The sequence below is a fragment of the Carya illinoinensis genome, chromosome 15 (genome assembly GCF_018687715.1).
Source record: "Carya illinoinensis cultivar Pawnee chromosome 15, C.illinoinensisPawnee_v1, whole genome shotgun sequence".
In the NCBI taxonomy this organism is placed as follows: domain Eukaryota; kingdom Viridiplantae; phylum Streptophyta; class Magnoliopsida; order Fagales; family Juglandaceae; genus Carya; species Carya illinoinensis.
The window spans coordinates 15,941,814-15,957,500 of NC_056766.1; positions in this window are offsets into that span (position 1 = coordinate 15,941,814).

Consider the following 15,687-nt stretch of genomic DNA (forward strand, 5'->3'; position numbering starts at 1 on the left):
CATAAAAATTTATTTGGTTCAGCGTAATGCCTATATCCACATGTCATTTGAGGGGGAGAATCCACTATAATATGATTGTTTTACAATTTATCTTCTGGTAGAGATATCGTCGCTGGAATTCCTGTTGTGAGATTGAAGATGCCAAAGTGGAAGTCCAAGAAGTCATCTCCTCAAAGCCCTTCAAGAGAATTCTGGACAAAAGTCCCTGAAGTCTTCTGGTTCTATTCCTTTTATCCTTTGTCCCTCGTTCCTTTATGTCACATTTCTCATTTTCTTCTTGACACCCTATCCTCCCTCAACAGTTTGTCCCATCCTTCTCTCTCTCTCTCTCTCTCTTCCCTCCTGATAAGACTTCTCACCTTAGGCCAGGCTTGGAAAACACTGTGCTTGGTATATTTTATCCCTTCCAATATGTGGAGCTCAAATAGTAGCAAGTGGATAGCCCAACCACTTTCTTTCCTCCTGATAAGACTTCTGACCTTAGGCTGGGCTTGGAAAGCACTATGTGCTTGGTATATTTTATCCCTTCCAATATGTAGAGCTCAAATAGTAGCAAGTGGATAGCCTAACCATTGCTCAAATAGTAGCAAGTGGATAGCCTAACCACTAGCCTATTTGAGTATATAAACTAAAAACCCTAAAATTCTCCTATCCCACATACATAATTTAAGTCGCTAAACCCATCTCCTTCTCTCTATTCTCTTCCTTTCTTTCTCTTCTCTTCTTCATCTTCTTCATCTTTTTCTTCTCCAACACTTCTTCTTTTCCCCCACCTCTTTTTCTTTTCCTCCTCTTCTACGTAAAACATCTATACCCTTGGTCCATCTATGGGCAAGACATATGATTTCTCTCTTCATTTTGCTTTAGATTCACGATTGTTTTTATTTTTTTTTAATTTTTGGTGAATCTATAGATTTTGCATGCTTTGGTCGTTTCCAACTACCCAAGGATATACTTTTTGAAGTATAAATTCTCTCTTCTTGTGGCTAGAAATATAGTTGAGCTAATTAATGGTTTATTGTTTTCATTTCATGTTGTTGAGTTTGGATAAAGATTTTAAAAGATTTTTATCCAAAATTTTTAAACTCTTTATAGTATTTGTTGCACCTTGTCCATAGTGTAAAGGTCTTTGCGAGATTTTGTGGTGCCAACGGTGCCAACCAAACGATCAACACCCATGCTTTAATCAGGACTTGACATGCCTCATCCAAAAAAAAGTGCATGTGTTGGGTACAGATATAAGATCACAACGGATAAGACAACAATTTGATTGGTAAATTTAACCTTGTAGTACCAGAATTCTAAAACACATCATAGAAATTTTTTATGACATTCCTCATAACCATTAATTTAAAATAAATATATACAACTCGAGGAGTTAGTTCATCACTAAATAGGGCAGCAAATCGAATACAAGTGGTTGCCCCTTGGCAAATAATAGGTACAACTCAAAATTATGCACGACTCCTATGACAGAGACAAGCCTACGTTTTCAAGATTCAGGCGAGTTTGGCTCTTCTTCCTGAGGCATCATTCTTGGTTCTAAATCAAAGTTTATGGTTCTGAGAGTGAAACCATAGGTAGATTAGACAGTTATGACAGAGACTGCTAATGAGAGATAATACTCTGGAAAGTGGAATGAACAATTTCATGTAAATAGGATTTATAGACACACATATATATGCTTGGCAAAGAATCACACTCTTAGCGAAATACATACATATGTATTTTAGACTGTTCACCCAAGTTGAATTTGACACTTACGACTAGACTAAAAAATGCTCCAGTTTCGAATGGAAATTTCTTACCTGAGTTCCCGAAACCGAGTTCTAACCCAAAATTAATTTCGAATGTAATCAAGTTTACCGACCCGATATATATTTGATTTATAAAATTGATATATTTTACCAAAGTAGGTGATTTTTAATTTTGGATATTATCATTTTCTCATCCATTTTTTATTTATTGCTAGTTAGTAACCTTTTACCATCATTTAGTTTAATTTAATGTTTATACTGTGATAATGTCCTTTATAAACTGGTGTCAAAGGTCATTGGAAATCGTTTGAAGAGGGTCCTTCTTGAGATAATCTGTGATACACAGAGTGCCTTTGTCCCTGGTTGATTGATTAGTGATAACATTCTAGTTGCCTATGAGTTAATTCACTATTTAAAGGAAGGGGGAAGAATGGTCATATGTCCATTAAGTTGGACATGAGTAAAGCTTATGATCGGATTAAGTGGCCTTTCCTAAGAGAGGTGATGAGATCTATGGGTTTTGCAGAGAAGTTAGAAGAGATGATCATGGTTTGTGTATCTATTGTCTCCTTTTCAGTTGTTTGCTTATGATAGTGTTGTTTTTTGTAGAGGAGATATTCTTACTAGCGAGAAGCTTCAGGCTTTACTCAGAAATTATGAGCAGGCTTCTGAGCAGAAATTTAATATGAATAAAACAACGATGGTGTTTAGTTCAAATGTGAATTCAAAGGTGCAGGGTCAGATTCTCACAAAGTGGGGAGTTGAGAGAGCATAGCAGTATGAAAGATACATGGGGCTGCCACCAATGGTTGGAAGATCAAAAACTCAAACCTTTGCTGAGATTAAAACAAAAGTATGGAATAAGCTTCAGAGTTGGAAGGAGAAATTCTTATCTCGGGATGGTAGGGAAGTGCTAATCAAAGCAGTAGCACTTTCTATACCAACATATGCAATGAGCTGCTTCTTATTGCCCAAGGGATTACGTTTCGAAATGAAGGCCATGATAGCTAGATTTTGGTGGGGTTATAGGAGGAATGAAAGGAAGATCTATTGGCTAAGTTCGAAGAGTATGTGTGAGCCAAAATATAAGGGGGGGCTTGGTTTCAAAGATTTGAGAAGTTTTAATCTTGCTTTGCTTGCTAAGCAAGGGTGGAGGATCTTGTAAAAGGAAACTTCTCTACTCCATAAAATCTATAAGGCTCGATATTTTCCTCACAATCATTTTTTGGGTCAGGCTTGGGTTACAATCCTTCTTATGCTTTGAGAGGTTTGTGGAAGGCCAAGAAGTGGTTAATTCATGGGTGTAGATGGAGGATTGGGGATGGGAAGAAGGCAAAGCTTTGAAAGGATTGTTGGATTCCGAGGTATAAAGCTCTATGTGTTGAGTTGACTGTGAGAAGTGCAGAACAAAGTGAAGAGCCAGTTGATACCTTGATTGATGAAGACACAAAGGGGTGAAAGGTGGATAAGATTCGAGTTCTATTCAATTCAAGTGTTGCAGAAGCAGTCTTGAAGATTGTGATTTTTCCTGTAACTATTCAGACCAATGGATATGGGATTGGGAAAGGAGTGGCAGATTTACTGTGAGAAGTACGTATAGATTATCAAGAGCAAATTGAAGGGTTATGTTGGGGAGTGTTCTGACACACAATAGCAGCAAGATCTATGGAAGGCCATATGGAGGATGAGAGTACCAAATAAGATTAGAGTCTTCGCATGGAGGCTATGTAAGGAAAGCTTGCCAACCCAACAAAATCTGAATAAGAAGAATATACTAACAGAGGGGGTCTACTGTTTCTATAAAAGGATATTGGAAGATACCCCACATGCTATTCCACATTGCCCATCTATTGAGAAGTACTGGAGAGAGTTTATGCCCATGTAGGGGAACCTGGATCCACAACAATCTATGATGAAGACTGTACTATAGCTTAAAAGTGGAGGTAAATCAAAAGAGTTAGCTGTTTTCTTCTCAATAGCCTGGGGCATTTGGTACAGAAGGAACAGCATGGTTCATGATAAAGAAAATCTGGGCCCGAGACAGGTAATTGAGCAAGCTTTGTGACTACAGAGGATTTTTTCAGTGTGCAAGGACCAGCCTATCTTGAAAGCTAAGGATATTTTTCAATGGAACTCACCTCCAGTTGGGGTATTAAAATTAAATGTAGATGGTGCTATGTTTAGGGATCCTTATCGAGCAGCGATTGGAGTGGTGCTTCATGATGAGAGGGGGGATTTCCTCATGGAAACTTGTATATTGGAACTAGCAATTGATGAACCTGAGTTGATAGAAATACTTGTTGTATTCCAAGGCCTACAACTATGTGCAACAATGGGGATTCCTTAACTGATGGTAGAGAGTGATTGCTTACTCATGGTGAATGATTTGAAAGCTGCAGAAGCTCCGGATGCTGTGTATGGCATATTATTGAGTGAGACTAAGAAAAATATGCAATTATTTGAAGATTGTTCCATCCAACATGTAAACCACATGGGTAATGTAGTTGCCCATAAGCTTGCTAGGTTTGCTTGTAATGTTGATAGTTTAATGATGTGGTGGGACTATATTCCAGACTATGCAATTATTTGAAGATTGTTCCATCCAACATGTAAACCGCATGGGTAATGTAGTTGCCCATAAACTTGCCAGGTTTGCTTGCAATGTTGATAGCTTAATGATGTGGTGGGACTATATTCCATCCTTTATTTATCAAGCCGCGTGGCTTGATAAATGTCTGTAATTCCTTTTTATTAATGAGTAGTTCATGATGTCTTGTTATAAAAAAAAACGTTTATATTGTGCAAGCAATTAATAAAAAGAAAAACGGAAAAATGATAATAGTACATTTTCTGAAGAATAGAACCCACCTAAAGCCCTCAAGCACACAACAACTTTACAGCTCTTGAATCAACGCCAAGATGTCCCAACTTCACTATATTTTCACCCCCACATAAAGAGAATAAGCTACTAAAGAATAGAATAGAGATTTAGCTTATTTGGTTGGTAAGATAACCCACCTAATCAAGAACAAACAACATTTAGCTTTCATCCCAACGGCAAAATTCATAAGGAAAAGTCAAAACACTCAGAACTGCTAGGGTATGTGAACATATTTCATTTCAATGATTGAAGTCATAAGCACTATTGCCTGCTTATTTTTCTTTTTTGATTTTGTTCTTTAATAAGATCACATACCCACAAGTTTTGAAATAAGAAAAATTCAAAACACTCAATTCCTAAACAAATATTAGACTTTTATGATCGAAAAAATATGGGATAACTTCAACACTTTGAAAGGGTCTCTCTCTACAACTGTGAGGTTGAGAAAGTGAAGCAGAAAACAGAGTAGGAATGAAAGTTGCATTGAAAATAGAGGAAGCAAATTGGATAAAACTGATTTGCTCAAATTACATTCAATAATTACCCTACATATAGACTCCAACATAGAGATCCAATTGAAAAGACATGAGAATATGGCATGAGGTTTGTGCTTTTTTTCAACTAACAGAGATTAGGTTCCAAGACACAACAAAAAGAAAAGCACAAAGGAAGGCCATAGAACATATTTCAAGATGCAAATCACTTAAACTTCTTTTCATATTATAATAGTAATAATACCGCCCAATATTTCAAGATGTAGTGACAAAACCACTCTCTCAAGGAACAGATATAACCAGAGGGGCACATTTCAGAAAGTCCTTGCGATGCTCCTTGTAGCATGCCAACTAAATGCTTGTAAAACATAAAAAGTACTTTGGCCAGACCATACACACAAAAATGAACTTCCAAAACAATAAGGTGATTCTTGAATCATACTCAATTAAAATGAAACTTTCTTTTCTTGATCTGAAATCTTAAAAAGGTGATTTTTAGGAGGGTCAATCAACATAAAAAAGCAATAAGATACTATTAAGAACTGATCAATAAGATTTTCAAGAAACGTAAAGCCCCACGAGAGTCAAGACAACGTGAAAGAGCAATTTCCTCTGCCCCTGATGTTATAGGTATACAAAGACTCTCGATCATACAGAACCTCAGTAGTAATTTTCTCAAGAACCATAATTTACGCTGCAATGAACCAGCATAGCCAATGGCTACTACATCTTTGAAATTGCAATATTACAGCTTCTGTATGTACTCCAGATAAACAATATTCCCATCTCAAAAGGTTACATGGTCGTGAAACTATTTTACACGAGGGGCTTAGCTGCTAAATAAAACAGGATTACACAGCTATGAATCCAAAACACAGATTTTAAGTACGCATTACTCTTCCATTCAGCCTGTTTTGTTCACAAAATTCCATCAAAGGCTGAAAAGTTATCTTTTTCATCTCAATGGTTAGTGATTCAACTACTAAATCCTCTTTTGTTTTCTCTAAAAGCTACAAGGACCCAAAAGTACTTCACCAAGTCTCAACCACGATAGGTGTTAATGATAGAAATTCTAAATTCTCATACTAATAACTCAAAGCATGTCTAACAGTTCGGAAATCAATAACTCCACAACGTATAGCATATATTTATACCACGAAAAATTTTACCCACAATCACTTTTCAATCGCACAAGCCGAATGAATTTCAAGATTTATTTTTCCTCTTACCATGATTTCTGCTTTAACAAGGGGGCTACTATTTGTGATTTTTCCTCTTGCTTGCTTTGAAGTTTTAATATAGGAAAGCACTGTAAGTTTTACCCATTTATCTTCCACATTGCAAACTTGGAAACATGTATGACAGGCTATTGGAAGAAAATTTTGAAATAAAATTTCCCCCAAGTACTCCGAACGGTAAAATCACAAATCCAACAATCCTAACCCGACCACCTCATAAAAGCAACCCACCAACTTAGATACAACCAAGATAGATTCAAAAATGGTGTAGGACCACGACCCCCTGTCCATCGTTCCTTACCTTCAACCAATGTTCACCGAACCTTGTAGAGAACTATCCCATGATCAAACCTTGGAGAGAGAAAGCAAGAGAGACACTAAGCCTTGTAGAGTGAGCGAGAGAGACACAAAGATACAGAAAGAGAATGAACTGTGAGAGAGAGACAGAGAAAGAGTGAGCTACGAGAGAGAGTGAGATACTAGGGGTGAAAACCACGCCGAAGAAAACCGACCCCTTCGGCGTGGTTTTTGGGCAAAACTGCCGCCAACCGATGAGAGGGAAAACGGTGGATGGACCAACCATAATTGGTCGACAGGAAGGAGAACAACCGGCCGTATCGACTCCAGCGCTTCTCTGGCGGTTTACAATCGGTTCTCGTTTCCCCTCCAGTGGCGTCATTCGTCTGAGAGAGTAGAGAGAGAGAGTTGCAGAGGAGAGAGAGAGAGAGAGAGAGAGAGAGAGAGGGTTAGAAATGTAGAAATGAAAAGGAGAAAGGAAGAAGACGATATGTAATGTCTAAACAGCGTCGTTTGTTTTAATACCAGACAACGCCATTCTAATTTTTTTCTCACCTTATAGACAAAATGACGCCGTTTGGTTTAATAACAAATGGCGTCGTTTAATCTGTGTGTAAAACACAAACGTAGAAGTAAAATGACCCCGTTCCACTTAAACTTAAGTGGAACGGCATCATTTCATATTGATAAAATTTAAGAAAAAAAAGAGTATTATTACATCGGCCGATTCAGCAGTTTGCGCCGGCCTCAAACCGCGACCGAACCAACTATAGGCGGTTTTGCTAAAACGTTGCCGCCTGCCGACCGGTTCCTTGGCGGTTTCGGCCAGTCTGAGTCGGTCACGATTGGTTCCACGGTTTCTTGTACACCCCTATGAGATACCGAGAGAGAGCTGAAAGAATGGCTTCTGGGCTTGTTTGGATTGTGAGATGTGAGAGTATTGGAATGGCCTAGCCGTACTAGCTACTGTCAAGGTCAAAGTTGAGCTAGAATTTTCATTTTTAGTTGTAGCATCAAGTCTTAATTAGATAAGTTTATATTATACCAACCATCTTAAAATAAAATAATAATATAATTGCAACATCCCGTTTTTAGAGGGTTAGTTCTTATTACTTAATATCAACACTAATATCATACTATAAAATCCAGAAGAACTCTATAAAATATTAATTTATTCACTCAACCCAATATCCATATTTCTTCATAGAGACAACAAAGAAATTCTCAATAACATAAATTAAAAACTCCCAAAAGACTCAAAAATATCCTTAACTCATCAAATCAAAATATCCGAAAATAAATCAATTTACTAACTATGACTCTCAAATAAGCACTTGTACCCTCGGGCACTTATTCCACTACGAACATCACACCTTACTAAAACTTCCTACTCTTATTCTACAGCTGAACCATCAAAATTATCTAAAGAATATTATGGAGATAAGGGATGAGTTATCAACAACTCAGTAAGCAGAGAACATATACAAGTGTGCAAACATGAGCATTTATAAAGTTTACAATGTAGAACAGAACACTTTTTATTTTCATAATGCAAAGTCATATCATGTGATCAAAAATATCAGAGCGTAAGTTTCAGAAAAATATTCTTATTCAAAATTCCTTTGGCATAGCATAACTGAAACATCACATCAAAACATATTTCCATGTTTAAACCCCGTGGTAGGGTTGTATAAATCCCGATGGCCAACCTATCAGAAACAGAATGTAAATCTTCACCTTATTAGTCTCAAAGGTCCGAATGTGCGCACAAGAAAGACCACGCAAAAAACCAATTTACTTCCAAAGTGGGTATAGTATAAAAAGAAAAGTTGGTACCAACCCGAACAAAGGTCACAGTTTTATACCCATGGTATGGCCAAAACAGAACAAAAATAGAAACAAAATATCATGCCAGAGGTTTTCAGAAATCAAATCATATCATATCAGAGTACAAAAAATTTTCAGAACATAACAGAATCAGATCACAAAAATATAAATTTATGCTCAAAATTTCATATTCGCTCTCTTTTGCATAGTTCAGAAATAAAATACCAAAATAACTCATACACCAGTCATACCAGTAAATACCTTATTCTTATACAAAATTTTATGAGTAATGCAAAACAAATAACTGAGGTGTTTCAAAGTTATTTTCATAACAAAATATGCAAACTTTTACAAAATTAACCTCAGTTGATTTATTTTATGCAGAGTCTAGCATAGGAACCCTGCTTACCTGAACTTCTTAGCTTTTCAAAACTTTCCACAACAATACCAAACAAATATTAATCGTCACCTATAAAATAGTCACGTAATTCCCGTAAATTTACAATCGATCACTTATTCTAATATTTAAGCCTAAGATACCTAAATAACCTATTTGAATTCCTCAACCTAAATTCCCAAAATTCCTTAAATAACATCCTTTTCCAAAACAATCAATTATACACTTGATATACTTAACCTAATTCCAACTCAAACATCAGTCTATTTAAGAAATCAAAACCCAACCTATTTAAAAAAGAGAAAGGTCGCTGAAGCCACTGGCCATTGCCCAACCCCATGTGAAACCATAAGCCACCGTCGCCCAGCCATGAATGTACGTGGAGCCACCACTAGTCATCACCAAAAAGGGACCTCTGTTTTTGCTCCCCAAAACAGAGCATCTACCACTCCAATGTGAGCCACTGCAGCCAACGTGCAACCTCTGACCAGCCACCGTACCCAAGCCCTGTAACCACTATGTGAGAAAGCCACCAAGTGACCTAGAGTCACACAGTGAGTTCATTCTCTCTCACACCGAGCTCTCTCTCTCTCTCTCTCTCTCTCTCTCTCTCTCTCTCTCTCTCTCTCTCTCTCTCTCTCTCTCTCTCTCTCTCTCTCTCTCAATGCGCAACCGCCCAGTCTCGACCGTATCTCAGCCATCTCCCAGCTGCCCCTCACGGTCAGCCTCCTTTGCATGACCCCGATCTTGTGACTATATAATATCCCCGCAATAAAAAACAAAACAAAACTTGGGTTCTAATATTTTCAATCGAAGCATGCATGAAGTCGAGTCTATAGGGGCTGTGTGTCTTGAGTAACACGTGAAAATAAAGTGATCAAAATAATAAATAAATAAACAAAAAGACTCTTTTCTGAATTTTTGGACCTCGACTCAAACAAACAAAAATAATTCAACTAGTTTAAAAAAATATATCTTGGCCCACAAAAAGATTTTTAAATTAAATATCAAACCCAATGTAAAATCATAAACTACCAAAACAGAGATTTTAGGCCCGTAGTCTATATTTTAAAAAAATATATATTTTAAAACTCAAATGGCTTTTTGGCACATATAAAAAAGATCTAAAAGTTCTTTAAAACAGTCTCACACTGGACCTGGGTGTTACAATTATATTATATATTTTAATAATATTTGATAAATTTTATTTTATATTTTATCAATACACTTCATATATTAATTAATAATTAAATAAAATATTTATTTTACTTATCAAAAAGATATATTAACTAATAATTTGTAGTACTTTTATTATTGTTTAAAAAGTCCATTTCATAAAACTAACTAATAACATGAACCAAAAAGACAACATGATCATGTCAGGTGGATGCATAAAACAGTTGTATTGGACAAATGACAAAATACAATAGACGGAAGCAATTAATCAGAAAACAGTACATTGTGGAAATTCATAAAATACTCTTTTGGCATGTAAACAGTAACTCTCCAAGTTTGGAGAGCACCCAAGAATTATTGTAGCTTAAATGTTGAGCTTTGGATCATTGGCTAGTCCAGTGTGGAGGCCTTTTCTCACATTTAGCTAAAATTTATACTTGCATTAGCGTTTGGCTAGGCCATTGCTAATGCTCTAATAAGATGATTTTAGATTAAAGTTAAATAAAATATTGTTAGAATATTATTTTTTTAATATTATTGCTATTTTGGGATTAGAAAAAATTTTATTTGAATTTAAAAAACTTGAATTGTTTATTATATTTTGTATGAAGATCTATAAAAGTTATAATATTGAGATGAGAAGAGATGGTTTCTGAATCCAAACGGCCCCAGAAAGTCGAGAGTGGAAGCATAAAGAGCGTCGAGAGGCTAAGAGGGATTAAATTTAAGCTACGTTTGCACGTTGAGATGAGTTGAGTGGAGTTGTGAATAGTAATATTTTATGGATTTTATTGAGATGGGTTTAATTTTTTAGATTGAGATGTGTTTAACTTTTTAGGTTGAAATTGATGAAGTAGGTTGATATGAGTTTACCTTTTTTATGTAAAGTTGAAAAGTATTGGATCCCATCAATAATTAGGTTGAGATGAGTTAAGTTTGGCACAACAACCAAGCACAACCTTAGAGTATAAGTTCAGGCAAATTTCGGGTATCACTTCATAACCAATCAAATTCGAAAGACAAGCGGTCATTTCTGCTTCCTAATTATCTTGGAACAGGTCGGTTATTCCATGTTGGGTCTGAAAATCGTTCAGGTCAATCTTTTTTTTTATCCCAATATATAAGTATGGCGAGGAATTACTCTCTTACGTAAACAAAAAGCACAAGTAATAATATGGACAGGAATCACCCTGCACTCCAATAGGTCAAATCCATCGCATTATGCTAGTTTCAGAGGCATAATCATCATCACCTAGATATTCATTACACAAACATTTCTCGCCTGACGGGAAAATAAGGGGATGAGCCGCTCCATCTTTGGACCCAAAGAAATCCCTTCTACTCATCTAACCTGGTGCAAGTCAGCTCGCCTAGAACTAAAATAGGTCTACTCTCACACAAAGGTCACATGTTGCACTAGAAAAAATGTCTACTCGGCCAACCAACTTGAGGACACCATCACGTGATATGTAGGAGGATTCTACATCCCAACTATCAGGTAAGGCCAAGTATGATACTGCCCCACCCCAATCATTCATGCGGAATCCCTCTATCCGTTTGAGGCTTGTGGCGACATCTCGCAAGAATGGTCTAAAGAACTCCGCCCATCCCATGATTATTCAAGCATCGTATACTTATTCACACGGACATACAAATACTCACACCAAGGTCATGGTTTAGTGAAAACAACAAAAAATTCAAAACTCTTGAAAAGTGGAAATAAACATAATGATAAAAAAAAATAACTTTATTTATGCATAGAAAGGGACAGGTTACAGAATATGAAAATGAATCTTCCATACAACATTCACCCCACATTCCCCAGTATTTTCTTAAAAGCTAACCTAAACTACATCACAAGATCAAGTTCATTAAATAGATGTGTTGCTCCTTCATTGCCTCCTTAGAAGAATCTAGTTCCCTAAGATCTTAGGTGTTTAGAATCTCAAAAGTAAGATTTTTTCCTATATCAAAATCCCTTTTATAGGGCAGGACTCTTAAACAGCCTTCTAACATACTTCTGACTCCAGGTATGCTTGGACAAAAGTCCTTGAACCTCGCCCATCATACTTTAGGATGAAAAAGACATACAGCCAAGGCATGGTCCACGCTTCCCTATGGTCTGCCAGCTCCTCAATTCCTCCTTGAATGAGGATATTCCATGTGGCATTGAGCCATACCTCTAGATTCAGATGATATGACTTAAGTCGTAATCCTTGAGTAGGCACACTTCGGATGTGACCCTTCAAATGGAGTGTAGGCTTCCGTGTACCATATTGCCACTTTTCTTCCGTGTACGTTTTTCTGTAGTTCTAGAAATCTTTCAAAACTGACAGTCCATCTTGAACTATTGCCCAACTTGGATGGGTAGCTCATCTCATCAGAGCCACCAGCCTCTTCAGCTCCTCGTTCTCACCTTCACAGTAGGTGACTTTTCTAGCTCACTTACCATAAGGAGAGACGCTCATCTCCACCTTGTGCTAGGAAGTGTCTGTCGGGCCTTATACAAGGTGCTCGCCCATCCACATGTTGGATTAGTTGCACTTTGTGTCACCCACGACTGTTCTTCTGTCCATGCCAATGGATTGTCTCTCAACTTTCTTTCCACTCAATTCCATTGGTGGTGTATCCCCCCTTGCACTAGTGGACCCTTACAATATTCCTATCTTACATGTATAAAATTTCATGGCATCCTAACATGTTAAAATGTGTGAATTTTACATTCGAGAAACAGTATACTCTTATTTAGAAAATCATTGAAGGATAAGTTCTCATAGTTAAGCTTGGAAATGAATATTTATATTTCATATATAACTTTGTCTACCAATGTTAAAGTATGTTTTACCATTCAAAAGGGAAAGAGAGATTGTATAGCTTTTTAGCTGTTTTTGGAAGAGGACTTTGTTCTATAATTTCATCAATAGCCTAATTCATTATTGAGGAATGTCGTTGTTACAATTTCCAAGACCATAGAAAATGCAAGATGCTTAAAGCCAAACTAGTAATTTCCTACAAACCTCAAGTAATTATTGAATAATTATTTAGTAGTCATAGAGTTAGTACATGTAGTACCCCAAATACCATGTATTTGAATTTAGCTACTGATCAACGACGATGAAGGCATGGTAGACCAAAACTTTTCGACAAGTATGTTTAAGTGGCTCAATAGACCAATTTATATAAAATGATGCTATTTATAAGCTAGTATGTAAACACAACACTTAGTATGAGATCCACAATAGTTACAACAAAAAAACTCAAAACAAAGACGTTTTTTATACTAACTTATGATGTAGCAAGTTTCAATGTCAGTTGTGTGTCAATATGTGAGCTTGCAAGATGATTTATTTTTCATAAAATATACCAACCTCACAGCCTATTTAAATGTCCAAAACAAAGGTTACAACTTATGGACATTAAAGTAAAAATCTCCTAAAGTATGTTTGCACACCATATTGAGGATGCCCACCAGTTTACTAACAACACTAGGTCTAGAAGATAGGGTGGAGATACCACAAAGGAAAAATGTCGAATGGTCATGGCTACGAAGATTTTGGCCTCAACCATGGCTAAGTTATGACTAGGGGTGGCAGTTCGTATTTGTGGGTCATGTTTGTGTCATGTCAGGTCATGAGTATTAGACTGTATGTGTAACTACCCGAATCCAAAGGGTCGGAGAGTTAGCTCCTATCACCTAAAATTATCTTTCATGTCACAATTATGTATACTTCAAAGATAATTTTATTTGTTCAACACAATTATATATGTTTCTCACATTGACACCAAAGTAATACCTCACCATAATAAATTAAAAACTCCATAAAGACTCCAAAGTATCCCTGTTTCAAAATACCCAAACTAACATAAAATAATAAATATATTGAATAGGACTCTCCAATATTTACTTGTACCCTTTGGTACTTATTTCTCTACAATCATCAAACCTTGCTAGTACTTCTTACACTTGATTTCTAGCTGAACCATCAAGATTATCTAAAAGTTATTGTGGAGATAAGGAGTGAGTTATCAACAGCTCAGCAAGCAGATAACGTATACTAGTATATAAATATGAGCATTCGTCGAGTTCAGAATGCAGAACAAAACACTTTTATTCTCATAATGCAAAACCAAAACATGTTATTAGAATATCAAAGTGATAGTTCAAAATATTCATATTCAAAAGTATCCTTTAACATAGCATAACTGAGCATCATTGTCATCATATCAAAGTATTATATCAGCACAGAGACCATGTTTAACCCTAGTGGTAGGGTTGTACATCAGTGGATAGCCAAGTAAAACATAAATCACTCTTTCACCAAAATGGTATGCACTCAAAAGAAGACCATTACTATCACCAATGGCAAGGTCGTATACCACTACTATTACCCGTGGTTGGGCCATATACCACAACTATTACTGGTGGCAAGGCCGTATACAACTATTATTACCCGTGGTAGGGTCGTCTACCACTGTTATCACTCATGGAGGGGCCTTAACCAACAAATCAGAAACTGAACATCAGAACCATAATAGAATCAAAAAACCATGCTAAAAGTTTTCAAATGTCACATAATATCAAAACAGAATATTGAACAAATTCATATCATCTTCACAATATCAAAAATAGATTCAAAGCATCTTCACTTAATCAACTCAAACATTTCAAATCTCATATTTACTCTTTTTGCACAGTTTTGAAACATAATATCAAAAATAGCTCATGTTTATACCAGTCATGATAGAAAATATTTTTCTCTTCTTAAACGAAATTTTATGCGAATTTAGTAAAATGACCGAGGTTGTTTTCAACTTTTCCTTTCATAACAAAACATTTTTTCACAAATTAACCTCAGTCCATATTGATGGCTTGCAAAATTCCATATTGCAGATTTTACAAGTTCGCTCGACCGGAGGCTTTTGGCCGCTCAAGCAAATTCAGGCAGATTCAAACGCTCGACTGCCGCTCGACAGGGAGCTCGAGCAGGTTGCTGAAAAATGAAGATCGCTCGAGCGGAGACATTGGCCGCTCGAGCGAAATCAGGCAGAGTCGAACGCTCGATGTGCACTCGATAGGACGCTCGAGCGAAATCAGGCAGAGTCGAACGCTCGACGCGCACTCGACACCCCGCTCGAGCGAACATCGTATTTTGACAGATTTTAGGTTTTCCGCCGTGGGATCATATAAAAGGCCATTCTTCACTCTAGAGCCGAGAGTTTTGACTGGAGAACACTCTTTGGGAGAGAAAAACATAGCTAGAGGGATTCAAATCATTTGTTTTGGAGATGGAATTCCAATTTATTGCACGTACGTTGGATTCATACACGAGCATGGACGGGAGAAAAGCGTTGAATCGTTCCCTTGAGCTTTTGACGACGAGTTGAGGCTGCAAGGAGGATTTTTCAGTGTTTATTTTCTTCTTCCCATCTTCTCAGAACAATTATGGTGAATTCGTTTATGTTGAATTCCATTTCTAGCATGAGCTAAATTTTCTTTATTCTAGGAAAACGATGTAACCTATTTCCGAACTATGCTTGTTTGTCCATGCTAATTTAATGCAATTCTCTCTTTGTTTATCTGATTTATTCTGAGTTTAATGCTTCTAATTAACTGGCCATT